We start from the raw sequence: 14,208 nt of genomic DNA on the forward strand, positions 1-14,208 counted from the left end.
TTCTACCTGGCTGACAGTATATAAAACACATTTTTTCAGATCCTTCACTCACTACTGCTAATACCAGAGGGCTGAAACTAATGCTACTATTCCCACTGATGTTTTCCAGCATGGAAAAAGAATTTAGAGATTTGGCTAAAACAGAGCCAGTGCTGAAGATTTTCTATCTCAGCTGGTGTGGTGCGAGGGAGGAAAGACAGAGGTAGAAGTGCAAGAAACCAAGTTGACGTAAACTTGCTGGACAATTCCCAGTGTTTTGGAAATGGGATCTCACAGGAATGATCAGAGGAGGACAAAGTGATAGACCTGGTTGCTCCAGCACCTCTTTCTCGCACCCACACACGTTGACTGGAAGGGAGCTGCCCTGTACTCTGCGTCCTTCATCAGCTAGCTGCAAAGCCATCTTTCTGCAAAACAAATACACATAAACATATATCCAGCTACCCAAAGGGAGTATTCTATTCCATTGGGCATTTTTAAATATTTAACTTATTTATAACACCTGCTGTTTTCCAGTCACTCAAAAGATGCATTTACAGCTCTAAAAAAGGGCAGACACAGGGATAGAGATTCCTGCCAGGCAATGGTGCACTGTTCACTGGTGTTTGCAGAGCAATTGGATGTTCACAGGTGTTACAGTCCAGAAGCACGTGTCTCTGCTGCCTCTGTACCCAAGAGGAGCCTAGCGTAGTTTTGTGCTTCTCCTGGAGAACGTCTGCTGGACTCATTCTTCATCTCCCAGGAGTCTACCCTAAGACTGAATTCCCCTTGTCATTCCTCTAACCCATCTGTTTTAATGATGACTAATTTCCACCACACATAAATCATCAGCTCCCCCTTGTTTTCTTGGAAGAATCCTCATTCTGTGGTACATACCTCCTTATCTGTTCCTGTAACCAGCTGTCCTCCCTTTGATGGTTTCTACCACGATTGCTACACAACGTCCCCAGATTGTGTAAATCCCATTCTGTGGAAATGTGGTGATTTTGCCACCAGGGTATCCAGCCCACTCCTGAGATGACAGGACCCGAGGAAGGGTCTGTTACAAGCACTTGCTTTGATGTTATCTTCCCACATGCTCTGTCGCCTCATGTCTGAGGCTGTACATACCGCAGGAGGGTACAACAATGGCAGCCTGAGGAGAGCTTGTCTGGTGGGGCTCGTTCCAGGAAGATGTGTGTTTCTGGTCTCCATTATCTGCAGGAGTCAAACAGAGGACGTGTCAGTGTGAGCTGATGGGTAGTGCTGAGCTAAGGAGAACACAGCCGCCTCTGAACAAATACAGGTCCTGTGTGCCTTTAACAACTCACACTTCACAGGCAAGGTCTGGATAACACAGGAAATTTCACTGCCAGACGCTGTACCTGCAGACATAGACCACACAAGGGTTGGAGGAGCACAGGGTGAAGAATGGAAGGAGGGAAAGACGAGGTCACTGCTCAACTCCTACGTCCTGGCACTGTTGAGATAATGAAGTCTCTTCTTGCTTCCCACCAGTGCTTAAGATACAAAGCGTAGCTCTTGGTTATGGAGGCACATGGATACTCTGGACTGCTGTGCAACTAAAACAAGAAAGAAACAGTGAAATAAGAGAAATGAAGGAAGCAATAAAAAGAGAAAGGAGAAACTCAAGTTGGGAGGGAATGTGTTTCCTCCCTGGCTATTGACAATGAGGCTGTGAAGTGGGTCCATTTGCTGTGCTCACATTATGGGGTGTCACTGCCATTCCCACCTGCCAGACAGGACTTGGCCTCCAAACGGGAGAGACAGAGACCTAACAGCACAGTGAGCCAGTGAGTGGGCCTGAAGTAGAGTAACACGATAGGTGAATGATTCACCTGACAGGCACACGTGCTTGCTAGAAATGTCATTCTGCCTCCACGGAGGCCCCACTTCCAAACAGGCTCTCCAGTTAGCCGAGGCTTCCTGAGGGTACAAGCAACAGTTTGCAACTGTGACTGTTGTAGTGCTGTAAGGCTGACAGAAATCCTGGAGAAAGCTTACATCACTGCTAACCACAGCTATTTTCCTTGGTCTTACTCAGGAGATAGCTCATGAGGACGAGCACTCAAAAATAGACCTTCCTGTAAGACTTAACATCACTGGATTTTAGCACGGGTTTGAAACCTTGCTCAGACTGGGATACAGTGCTTGGAATATGCTCTCCTGAGCTAACACTTTGGTGTGCTGACCTGGCTTCTTACCTGAGCAATGCTTAATAAAGCCATAAAAAGCCATAAAGAAGCAGAAAGCATTCCAAGTTTTGTGCTATGTTGCTGAGCTGGTGCGTGAAGCATGGACAATAAAAATGTAGTCAGAAATAAGTTTTCAGCTACAGTAGATAAGAGAAGAGATATACAAAGCAGTTGCTTGTCCTTACTGTTTAGCTTAGTTTCGAAACTGATGGCAACTCTCCAAAGAAATGAGTTTAAACTGAACACTGAACTCAGTTTAATTAGTTTTAAGGTATTGACACCACAACAAGAACCATCAGACAGAACTTCAGTGCTTGATCAAGCATATGGCTTTATCTGTGTCCGATGTGAGGCTTTTGCTGCCTAAACTTGAAAACTTCTTATCGCTTAATGGCTTGTCATGAAAGAAAGCTAATTTGGGATGGTAAGTGGATTGACTGACCAATTTGTGCATTAAGACTAATCCACATGTGCTGTACTTCACAGTGCTCTTTGGTGAACTCCTCACCCTGCTCTGAAGCTTTCTGTATAAGCTATCTTCTGTGACAAGTGCAGGGAGATGCAGTGAAGAGTTAAAAGTGAATCTCCTGCCTCTTTGAACTGTTTTCTCAGTACTTCGTGTACACAGATACACTTTTGATGTGTTAACTAGAAAATCTGACTGAAAAAGAACAAAGCAGCTGTCACTGAAAGGAAGACACTGACGAAGAACCACACAGCCTTTTATTGAAGAACTGTCAAGATTGATCCTACAGCACTCAGTTTGTCTGTAGTATTTATCAAAGACCCAGATCAGATGAAGGAAATTAAAAAAATAATAAAATTCTATCCACTGGACATTTATAAATGGTATCAGGAAATGCATTACATTTAAAACACCTATGAGAATGTGGGGTTTTAACAGTTCAGGGGCTGGAATATAAACGCAGTGGCATGTTTCACAAGTCTTGGAAAATAGTCATTTGCCATTGCTGAGCAAACCCACTTAATTGCCTGCAAAGTTTTAAGTAGCAGATTTGATTAAAAGCCATTCTGTGCTAATAAACAAATGAACTCATCGAAAATTCAAAATCTCTTCCATTTAAAACAAAAGCAAAGCACTCAATGCATCTTTGTAAATCCTGACATTCATGTTACAGTTGCACCACAAGAGCTTAAAACAAGATCAAGGCACAAGTATGCCAGAACATCCCCAAACATCTGGGTAGGATGCAGATGGACACATGAGCAGAGGAATTAAGGCATTTGCCCAAGGTCACAGAAGAAGGCCTTTGGACAGTCAAATCTGTAGCCCTGAGGGTTTCAATCCAATACACTACCAGAAAGCCAACCTCTAATCGAACATCTTTGCTGGCCTAGGGAGGAAGCATGTGTTATGATGATGTGACCAAGGGTGATACATGTCTCACAGGACTCACAGTGATTGCTATTGAAAGGATATTAAAAGCCAAAAGCCTCTCTGGATTCATACCACAGTTCTTGATCCTACACTGAGCTCCTTGAGGGAACCAAGGTGCTACCACCACAAAACCTGTGGTTATCTCTTGGCAAATGCTAACAATTCAATGATGAAGTAGATATCTCCAACACAGAGCCCGTAAAACAAGTTCTTCTTCATCAGTCTGTCTTTAAAAGTAACAAAAACACTGTCCATTCTTCCAAAGAGGAAATTGCTGCAAAAAGAGCTCTGAAGTACTATGTAAGTCTTGATTAACGTTCAAATTCTGCTCATCTACATATGCATACTTTGGGAGGGGAGGACAGATGAGGGCTTCTGTCAGAGATGGAAATGGAATTTGCACGAAAGATCATGGAAACCACGTAAAAAACTGCTTTGTGCCATTGCCCTTTGTGGAAAAGTACCAGTAAATCCCGGAAATGCTGGTATGCTATTCTGCATCCTGGGCTATTTCAGGCACTGTTTCATGCAGACTTCCAGGGTGGTGGTTGACCTTTTTTAGCCAAGGCTCCTCTGACGAAATCAAGAAGAAATCTGCACCTCACTGGATCCTGATTGTTACACCACACTCATACGTTTTCACCCATGATAGTTAATACCTCCTAGCTATTGAGGCTGCCAACATTTCCACCTCTCTTTCCAGCACAGTAAAACTGTGTCCCTGAAAAGGATAGGGCACATGGCCAAGAAAGGTGTATATAGGCTACATCGAAGAACTGTCCAGAGGGGGTTCATGCACACTTTCTTTGCACTGGCAAACAAGATACTTGCTAATAAGCTACTCAGGCCTTTATAATTAATTCATGTGCCTACTGATGAGCACAGCACTGGCCTGCCTCTCCCATAAGAAACAACCTTGGGAGATGTGGCAGGGGGCTAGGCAAAGCAGGGGTTAAGGAGTTGGATTGGGAATAGACGTGTGTCTCAGTTTGACAGTCATACGCTAACTGGGGATGGCTGAACAGATGCTCTCCGAATGCTAATGTCACTCATGGTGTTCTACTTTGGGCAGAGTTTTCTCCACCAGCACAAGTCATCTGGGAAACGGCTGAGCTTGGAGGGGCTGGTGGCCCTTCTCCTGCGGCACTGGGGCTCTGTCCAGCCAGAGCTCACCCCAGCACACATGGCCAGGCTAAAACCCTTTGCTCAAACATTATTTAAGAGCCTTAAGCCAGCATTGCCCCTTTTTGCCAGCATCCTGGTAAGGTGTGGGTTTCTATAAATCACCTAAGGATTGGGCCTTAGCCATTCAGGTACTCAGAGGAATTAGAAAAGTACATTGGACTTGCCATGTACACTGTAAAAGACATTTAGCAAGTCTTTAGCCAGCATATCTTCATCAATTTAAACATCAGTTCTGTATTCAGATCGGCTTCTACTCAGACTCCTATTTCTGAAGCACCTTTTGAAGCTGAAGGGTCTGTGCTATCAAAGCCAGTGCATGGTCAAGACCTCAAATAACAGGCTGCTCAGACTGAGGATGCATGCAGTGCCATGGGGATCTGTGACACTATATAGTGATTGTTAACAAGGCTTACTCAAACCGCACTTGCAGAAAACATATACTTATATAAACTACAAGCAGAAGACACATGAATTTCAAAATCACACTGGAACTGTCAATTCTAAACAAAATAACAGAGCTCTTCCTTAGCTCTACCCATGTAAACTTTCTCTGGCATTAATCAGTAATTTGTGCAGGTGTTTACAGAGATCTGGGACTCTGGGTGTACCAGCAGAAGCTTGCTCACATGGAATGCTCTAAGTAAAGCAAACTGATTTACACCACTGAGAATATGTCCCAGAGATTTTACTTTTTTCTGAAAAACACTTCCCGCTGTGGCAGACATAACGCCGTATCAAAGGCATGTGCTGTAATACACAATAAAGATATAGCTTTCATAATTTTCAATTACACTTCCTCTGCAATGATGTTAGTGAATCTCACCCAAAAGTAAATTATTCAGTGCAGATGATATAGAAATCATTTGATGAGTGTCACTTTTCCATTTAAAGTTTTACCAAGATCTGCTTGGATAACGGGCTCTTTTTTTTCACATGACACATTTTAGATTTTGTTTCTGTCCCTCACCTTTATCCAGCAGGCTGTTTCAACTTTTTAATATACTTCCCTAACATAACACTGAGTAGCCATTCAAATAAGTCTATTCAGGGGAAGTGCTCATTCATTCAGCCAGAAATACTGATATATATGTTTTATTTAGTTTTAAGAATACTTTCTTCTAATTTTGAGAACGTTGAAAGCTAGAGCCAAATATGAAAAGGCAACCTTCTTTCAAGGCAGGCTTGGAGGGAAAAGTATTGTGGGCTGCACTGGGAATCCTTTTCTTTCATGTAAATAAATAGTTCATTTACAAGAGCTTTTTAAATGGAAAAACATATCCAATACATCAATACATTTAAACTCAATCATATGGTAAAATATAGCAAACTGAAAAGCTGAATTCCAGAATGTTTTTATCTTTCTTTTCATGAAGTTACAGATACATCAGAATCTAATTAAAAAGGAAAAAAATGTCCCTTTAACTTCACTGTTATTTTTTTACTTACTGTGCTTCAGATATGTGCAATTAATCATTTCATTTTTCCATCTACTATTCTACCAAGCTATTCAGAGTCCTGCCCATGTGACATGGCCTGTAAATTATGTCCAAGTTTATTTTTATACGATGCAAACTCCTACTTTTATGTCTGGATCACTAATACATACCTTATTCCCCCAGCCATACTGGTCAAGAAGCACCAGATATCAGTGCTGTTTAATGTGTCAACTGTTCCTGTTTGGAAATGAGTGGGTAACATCTAACTCCAGCCATAGCTATTCTTGCAAGCATTGAAGGAAAGGAAGGAGCTGGAGGGAAAATGGGGCTTGCACATTGTTACGAAGCGTTCAACCAAAAAGCCTTTACACCATTATACGAAGATGCCACAGAAAAATCCCCATCTCTGCTGGAGAGAGAATGGCAAAATTTCACCAATGAATACATATTTCAAGATAGACCAAGAAGGGTCTTGAATAGGAACTTCAGCAGCTTGTGTCTAAGACTAAAATATGCAGCAGCAAAGGAGATACTATATGATGGAAGTCCAGATGAAAGAGATTTAAGTATAGTTAATGTACAGGGATGTAAGCGGCGAGGAGAAGCAGACAGGCCAACCCAATATGGGTGATAAGCAACTTCTACTTTATTTGTGACGCAGTTCACACATATATAGGAGTGGTATTCAGCCACTCCTTCTTGGCATAACAGTATTGGTTAGCCCCCACAGCTTCCTCCACATTCTCCTCCCAGGTCCGGTCTCCGGCTACCTGTGGGGGCCACCCCCTGCCTTGCTTGCACAGTCCTCCAGAACTCTGTGGTTCTGCTCTTAGAGTCATTCTGCAACACAGGGATGGCTGCATCAGCCACAATAGGAGGAGAGACAACATTTTTCACTGTTTTTCTCATTCTGCTTTAAGAGTGCTGCACTTACCTGCATTTCCTTGATTCTCTAAAGAAGGCCTGGATCTATCTGCAGCTTATGATAGGCAACATATAGCCACGCAAAAGCCAAGCTTCAGCGTCTGTCACAGAATACATCGAAAGCATCACAAAGTACACCTGTTTGTCCTGGCATTTATCCTGGCCTTGCCTTGGTTTTGACACTGCTCAGGCAGTGCAGTTCAAATCTGATTCCAGCTTGTTGTAAGTAGCCCACAAACAAAGGTCAAAGGAAGTCTTTAGCCCTTGTGTTTCATATACTAACAGTATTTTTATTGACACTCTAGAATATCTTCTAGAAGATTAAGACTCCCCACTAGTGCACAGACACAACATTTTTGTCTTCTGTTAGCAGTAATGGAGAAACAGAGACATGCAACACTATCTGAAAAAAAACAGGGAATTTTCCAGTGGGAAAACACACCAATGCGTTATATCTCTGAGGTCTGTCAGTCCAGCTGAAGTTTACATCTGCAACTGATGCACAATCTCTGGGAGAAGAAACCACAAAATTTGGTGAATTACAGTTCTAGCGTATGGACCAGAACCTGTGTTATAGGCTAACACATCAGTGTTACTCGGAAGTATTCCATAGGCAAGAGAAAGAATAATCAAAGCCGTGGAAAGATCCTTATATGAAGAGCAGGAAATGACTCAAGATTGTTCACCCTAAAGAAAAGGGCATACAAGAGAAGCGGGATGGTAGAGAACAACTAGGACCTTCTTGTCTCCCTGACCCAAAACATAAGGGGAACAGTAAAAGATGGCAAATTAAAAACTGATGGTTACTCATATTCTCCCAGTTGCTCAAGTGCAACAGAAAGTCCTTGAAGCCTACAGCCTTGCAAGATTCTACTATCCAGAGAAGCTCTAGCTCTCTTAACAGCCATTTGGTAAACACGTCATGATTTTACCCATTCTTAGATTTTGATATGGCAGATCATTGTGGAAACCAAAAAGTTTGTATCTCCTTATTGTTGGGGTTTACATTACAAATGTTAGACTTCTCAGAATTCTGGGGCTTATGGACCACCATAAATCCACTGATGCTCTTATTGAGTCCCACCCTAGCAATGAAGAACTGATAGGCTTACTAATGTTGGCATCTAACACAGATGCATACATCTAGCTACAGATCATATACCCTAACCATATAATCAGCTTGACAGCCCATGCTGGGAAAGCTGGTACAAATTTTGACTACTGCTGGTGTGCTCCCTGTATAGACTTCAATTCAAATGTACACAGGACTCAGAGAACCAAGACCAAGGCAAAAGAGACAACAGGACACTCCTTTTTGCAACCCAGCTTGGAGAGATAAGCCAATGATCTACCAAGAACATGATTCTTCCCTACCACAACCACTCATCTCTGAGAGAAAATTTGTAGTTCCCGTTCTTTATTTCCTTTCAACCTGTTCCTCTAAAACAATCTTCCCCTCAGGCAACGTGAGTCTCCAGCCTTTGTTTGGCTGAAGATGTAAATATTTGGGCACTTACAGATTTTATATGTATATACATATTTGTTGGAACATTTACCACCTGCTATTCAAAGTTAAATCCATAGATTACAGAAAACAAGTTCTTTATCGCTTTTTGTCTAATGTAAAATTAAAGACAGCTGAAAGCCTACAAGCTTTCTCTTGCTTGTGAGTCAGTTGTGGCATAATTACCCCTCTAAGGCTTGAATAGCAGTGAGGAGCCAGATCTTTGCAAAGGCCCATCATCCCAGCAAGAGCTCCAGGATCTTCTGTGCTCTTGAGGATGTTAAATCAGATCTCGTTAAGGCAGAAGCCGCAAACTAATGAAACTCTTCAGCTGTACTCAGCATGAGCTCTCATCTGCTGGTGATAAAGGATCTCTTGGCTCCTCAAGTATGGGGACCCAAGGTCTCCATAGAGCATCACGTGCCTCCTGAGGCAAATGCAGGTAACACTGTACTGATGCATTTGTATGGGGTTTACCCAGCCCCATTCCCAAAGTTAAAAGTGGTCTGTGAGATCTTTACACAGCCAGATCCTTCCAGTACATGAGGTCATGTCTACTAAACTTGCACTGCTTTCCCAGGATGGCTTTTCTTCCATAAGACACTGAAGCAGTACTAGGAACAAGGTCCAGAACATGGCTATGGGCAGGTTTTCCTCTCTTCATGCATCTCAGAAACTTCTTCAGACTCAAAACCAGATGAAGCATCTGAGTGCCAGGCTACAGTCATTGAAGCGAAGTTCTGCCAGCACCCAAAAACCCAAACCCAAACCACCACAAAAAAAAACCCAACACCAACCAAAACCGGAAAAAATACCCAAACAAATCTACCAAAATATCAAGGACATGTGTTTGCCAAGAGAGTTGTGCTGCATTCTCATGCTTATTGTTTTCATTAGGTTTTTCAGGGGTAGTATGAGCAAAGGAGAGCAAACTGTAGGATCAGGACATGCGTGTGAAGGGTGTACAGTGGTACAGTAAAACTGGTATAAATAGTGATGCAGACTGCAGCAATGCCATGACCGCCAGTATCAAACCTCAGTAGTATGCACAGCCTCTTTAGGTTTATTTCACTCTGTGAGCTTTCAAAATATGCTTGAATAAAAAAATTCCCTCTCTAAAAGAGATGAGGCTTGCTTTAAACATTTCAGAAATGCCCAGTCCCTTGTGACTACTCTCAGTAAATGGGTACCAGTACAGTTTCAATGCCTATGTCCACTACTGGCACCCAAAGCACAAACTGTTCACCTGGTAACTGCTTTCTGCACTTAATTGTTTACGTGCAAGTATTTTTGAATACCCAGCTACGCATATGGGACTTAGCATGACGTAAACCTAACGACGCACAAAGCAGTATAAGCAATATCCTCCAACCAAGGTTTGAAAGCTGAGAAGCAGAAGCACTGATGGCTGGTCATTAAACTGACTGTTATAGGAGAGGAAAGGTATGTCTCTGCTCCCTAATGAAAAGGATAGACATATATTGAAGACGACTAAGTTGGACATTAATTACTGTTTTTGATGTCCGATCTATAACTCTCTAAAAGTTTTGTACAGGAGTAATATGGAAGCATCAGAAAATTCCACTGGGATATACAAGAAGTCCAGTTTGCAAAAATATCCTCTTCATAAAGAAGCTCAATGCCCTCTTTTGCTTGGCAAACCATCATGATTTTATGATGCATTGCATTTGGAAGGCAACAAGGCGCACAGCTGAGGCAAGTTACTGAATCGCAGGGAGAGTAAAAGCAAAATGTTCTGAGAGTGAGGGTGCATATGGGGATGTATTTGAAAAAAATTATACATATATAAATATACACACACATTTGCTAGAGAAAATGTATATGTATTTATAAAAAAATCTAAACTTCTCACCAGTCAAAAGTTAGAAATGATGCAAAACGCATCTGCTTTGATAAAGTCTGCTATAAATCTCACAGCTTGAAGCTTTTAACTGACCCCTTCCAGTTCATGAATATTTTAAGCGAACCCAGTTTAATTTAAAACAACTCTGGATCAATATGTGCACTTATTCTGGCACTGTCCAAATTTCAGGTCCTTGTGTTATCAAAAATTGTATCATACATCTCCAGTTTGACTCCACGTCTAGGGTTTATTCAAGGTTGGAGCTCAAATTAGAGGTAAACTTACATGGATTGAAACCTAAAAATGCCTGTACAGAAACCAGCCAAGCATGACAATTTGGCTAACTATATTTAGAGCAATCCCATGACATAAAGTCTCTCCTTATTGCCCAAAGCTGATGCTCAAAGAAGCACACAAATGCCCTGGGGAAATCGCGGTTTCCAATATCACTATCTGATGGCACTCAGTGCAGGGTATCAGCAAGGAGACATGTCTGCAGGCCAGGTAAATCCATGCTACCTAGCTTCAGAAAACCCACCTGCTTGTTCCCCAGAGCACTGGTGGGGAGAAGGGATGCCCACCACCCCAAGAACTGACACCTCCAACCTAGATGGGGGGACCTTCCACACAAAAATAGTTTCAACAACCCAGAGGAGTTTCAACGACCCAAAACTGCTACTGTCCTGAACACCTTTTAGAAGAAAGACACCCTCTTGCCTGTGTGACACTCTTCTTCATCCAGGTGTTCAGAGAGAGCTGGAGGCTGGGAACTGCGAGGCTGACAAACTATTCTTTGAAGATTTTTAGAGTCTTGGAGCACTTATACGACTCTGCAAGACTTGCAAAAAGCAGCTATTTATAAGAATAACGCCAAACCTACTGTCCAGTTTAAATATTAATGACATTAAAAACTATCCCACAGATCAGTGGTTTTTGCCTCTCATCTTCATGTCAGTGAGAGGCATTTCTTAACTACAGTGAAAATTAAATCCTGCCTTCCTCTTAGAGTCAATGTGAGCTTTTCTCTGAGTCATAATTTATTATGTACTTCTATTTTTCCTTCCTGATACTGTTCATTTTTTTTATAAAGTTCTCTTGAAAGACACTAGCATATATTCTACTGCACTAAACATGGTTTTCATTTTAAAACTCCTCTTTCCATACATCTCCAGCCACTGTAAAATTCATTTGGTGCCACTAACACAACACAGATCCTGTATTAATCCACGCAGCATACTTCTATCGTGGTTAAATTCTGCAGCAGTGACAGCCTGGCAGTCATCTTCTCACCTGCTATCAGGAGCAGCAGCCAGCTCCCTGGCTGTGGTCCCTTGGGTGTGCTGGGACACCCTTGTGAACACAGCACCCTTCAGAGACTTCCTGAAGGCATGGACACAGATTTATAGGTGTCCATGGGAAGAGATGTGGAGTTTCTAATTTCTCAGGCACAATGTTAGTGCCTGAAAAACATCCATTTCCATAGGGAGGACAGCCTAAATCAGCTGACATATGCTTTGGTAAAGAGAAAAGCTATTGGTCATTTTAAATGCAATGAATAACAGATATTAAGCTAAGACTGCATCATGACACCAACTTTGATACTGAATCACACATGCTAGCGGTAATAAAAAGGCAGAAATGTGCACTAGGTTTACACTTGAGGTGCAGTTGTGGGGGCTTATTTGGTGCATAGATTGTATAAGCAATCTCTAAGGAAATACCTGCATAAACATCCAGGCTGTGACTTCATTGAGATGCTCACTGACTCTATGGGAAGTCCATAATAATCTCTATAGAAAGAAAGCGATCAATATGCTATCAAGAAGATAAGTCAGTGTCAACGCTAATGTTTAAATATTCATCTACTTGTACCAACATCTTGTCTGTTACTGAAACAACAGGAATATTCAAAGATTAACTCTACATAAAAGACTCGGTAATTTTTTTCTCCAATTCCTTGTTTTTCTCTCGTCAGTTCTACGAACAGTTGTTAAGTAGAACAGGTTGGCATTTTTTCATCAAAACGTTACTTATTTGAAAAATGGGTCTTGGAACAAACCAAGACTTTTGCAGAAAATTTTCATTTGGGGAAATTTTTCAGCTTGTTGTCAAGAAAAGTGAAAACTGAAAAGAACTCATTTTCCAGGATACACAATAGTTCTGAATATATAATCAAAGAGCTAAAAGAACCAGACGGTATTTGTTTTAATCCAAAGAATTTGAAGGGAGAGAATATAAAAGGACTCATATTAACTGCAAGCACATTTATGAGGAGCTTCGGAAGAGGGAAGATTTGCTTCTTCATTCAGGACCACTAGACTAACTCTAGGAAGTACCAGAGGAGAGAAAGAGGGAGGACAACTTCCTAGCATTTGCGACCCACTCAAGCCATTTCTGTCACTCAGAAGAGACTTCCCAACATTTCTGCAGTGAAAGATCCATTTAAAATTAGAAATAAAGAAAAAACCCTTATGTAGAAGATTAAGGAGCGCGTGAAATGTTTGGACAGAGAGATGCTGAAGTTCACTGAAGCTTGTGTTCTGCGTGGCACTGCTTGGAGGCTCTAAATATAACCAGCATTTCTTCCACCAGAGGCAACAGTCCCCTGCAAAAGGGGACAAAACTGATTTCCCAGATGATCACACTGCCCTGAGAAATCCTGCTGAAAGGCATTAACGCAGTTTTGTGCAAGATGGTGAGTACATCTACTTCAGATCTGGAAAAAGTAATATGTGGTAGTGAACCTAGACCCACAACTAATTCATCTATTCCAGCGTAGGCACTGTGCAGTGTATCAAAAGTAAATCAACATTTCCAACACTTTATTCACAGGTAAGCACTGAAGTAAAGCCTGTTACCATTTCTTAGGTGGGATTTGAACATCAGAATTGGATGAGTGATATGACAATAAGAGAAGCAACAGAGACAAACCACACCGTCATCAAGAGAGGTTTGTAATGGAATAGCACCGTATTTGCCATTTTGCTACTTACCAAAAGCCTTGTTTTAATCAGGGCTGTAATTAAAGCCCTTAATCATCCTGAAGAGTTTCAAGTGAATGGCTTCTCTCATGTGTTAACATATCATTTATGCCACAACTGTACATGCAAGGTAGTGTCAGTAGTCTGTCCAGACATAGGAAGTAGCCTATGGAAACAAATCTATTTGTCGGTATTCTAATACAGATCTGAAAATGCTAGTTTACACATTGAAGAAGCTGTTGCAAACTGTCAAGCAAAAAAAAAAGTATGTATCTTGTGAATTAATGAGGCTTCCTAAAGACACAAACTGTGTCTGCACACAGCATGCTATGCTGCTGAAAGGGGAGCAAATAAAGCATGGAAGAAAGCACTTGCAGCTGCAGTGTGGGGTTGTGTCCCAAAGGACATCCTCCAGGGGAGGACATGTCTCCACACCCAAGCCAGCAAGGGCTGAATTAGTTCAGGAAAGGACCCTTAACAAAAGTGGGAATAGGATCTACAGCCTTCCCTTATGCCTGGATACATTTTCAGGCCAGCCCTAGATTTAACAACACGTTCACATATCCAAATGGGAAGGGATTGAGATGGGAATTACTTGTACTCACCCATGAACAAAAGTCTTCCTGCGTTTACTATCGTCAGCAGAGTCCTGGTATCAGAAGCTTCATGGGTTGTGATGGAGCAAGTAAATGAAAGCTAAATCCAGGCCTGGGTATTGAG

Source organism: Pezoporus flaviventris, unplaced genomic scaffold (assembly GCF_033815535.1).
Source record: "Pezoporus flaviventris isolate CSIRO_AGI_PZ_B2104156 unplaced genomic scaffold, CSIRO_AGI_Pfla_v1 ptg000021l, whole genome shotgun sequence".
NCBI lineage: Eukaryota > Metazoa > Chordata > Aves > Psittaciformes > Psittacidae > Pezoporus > Pezoporus flaviventris.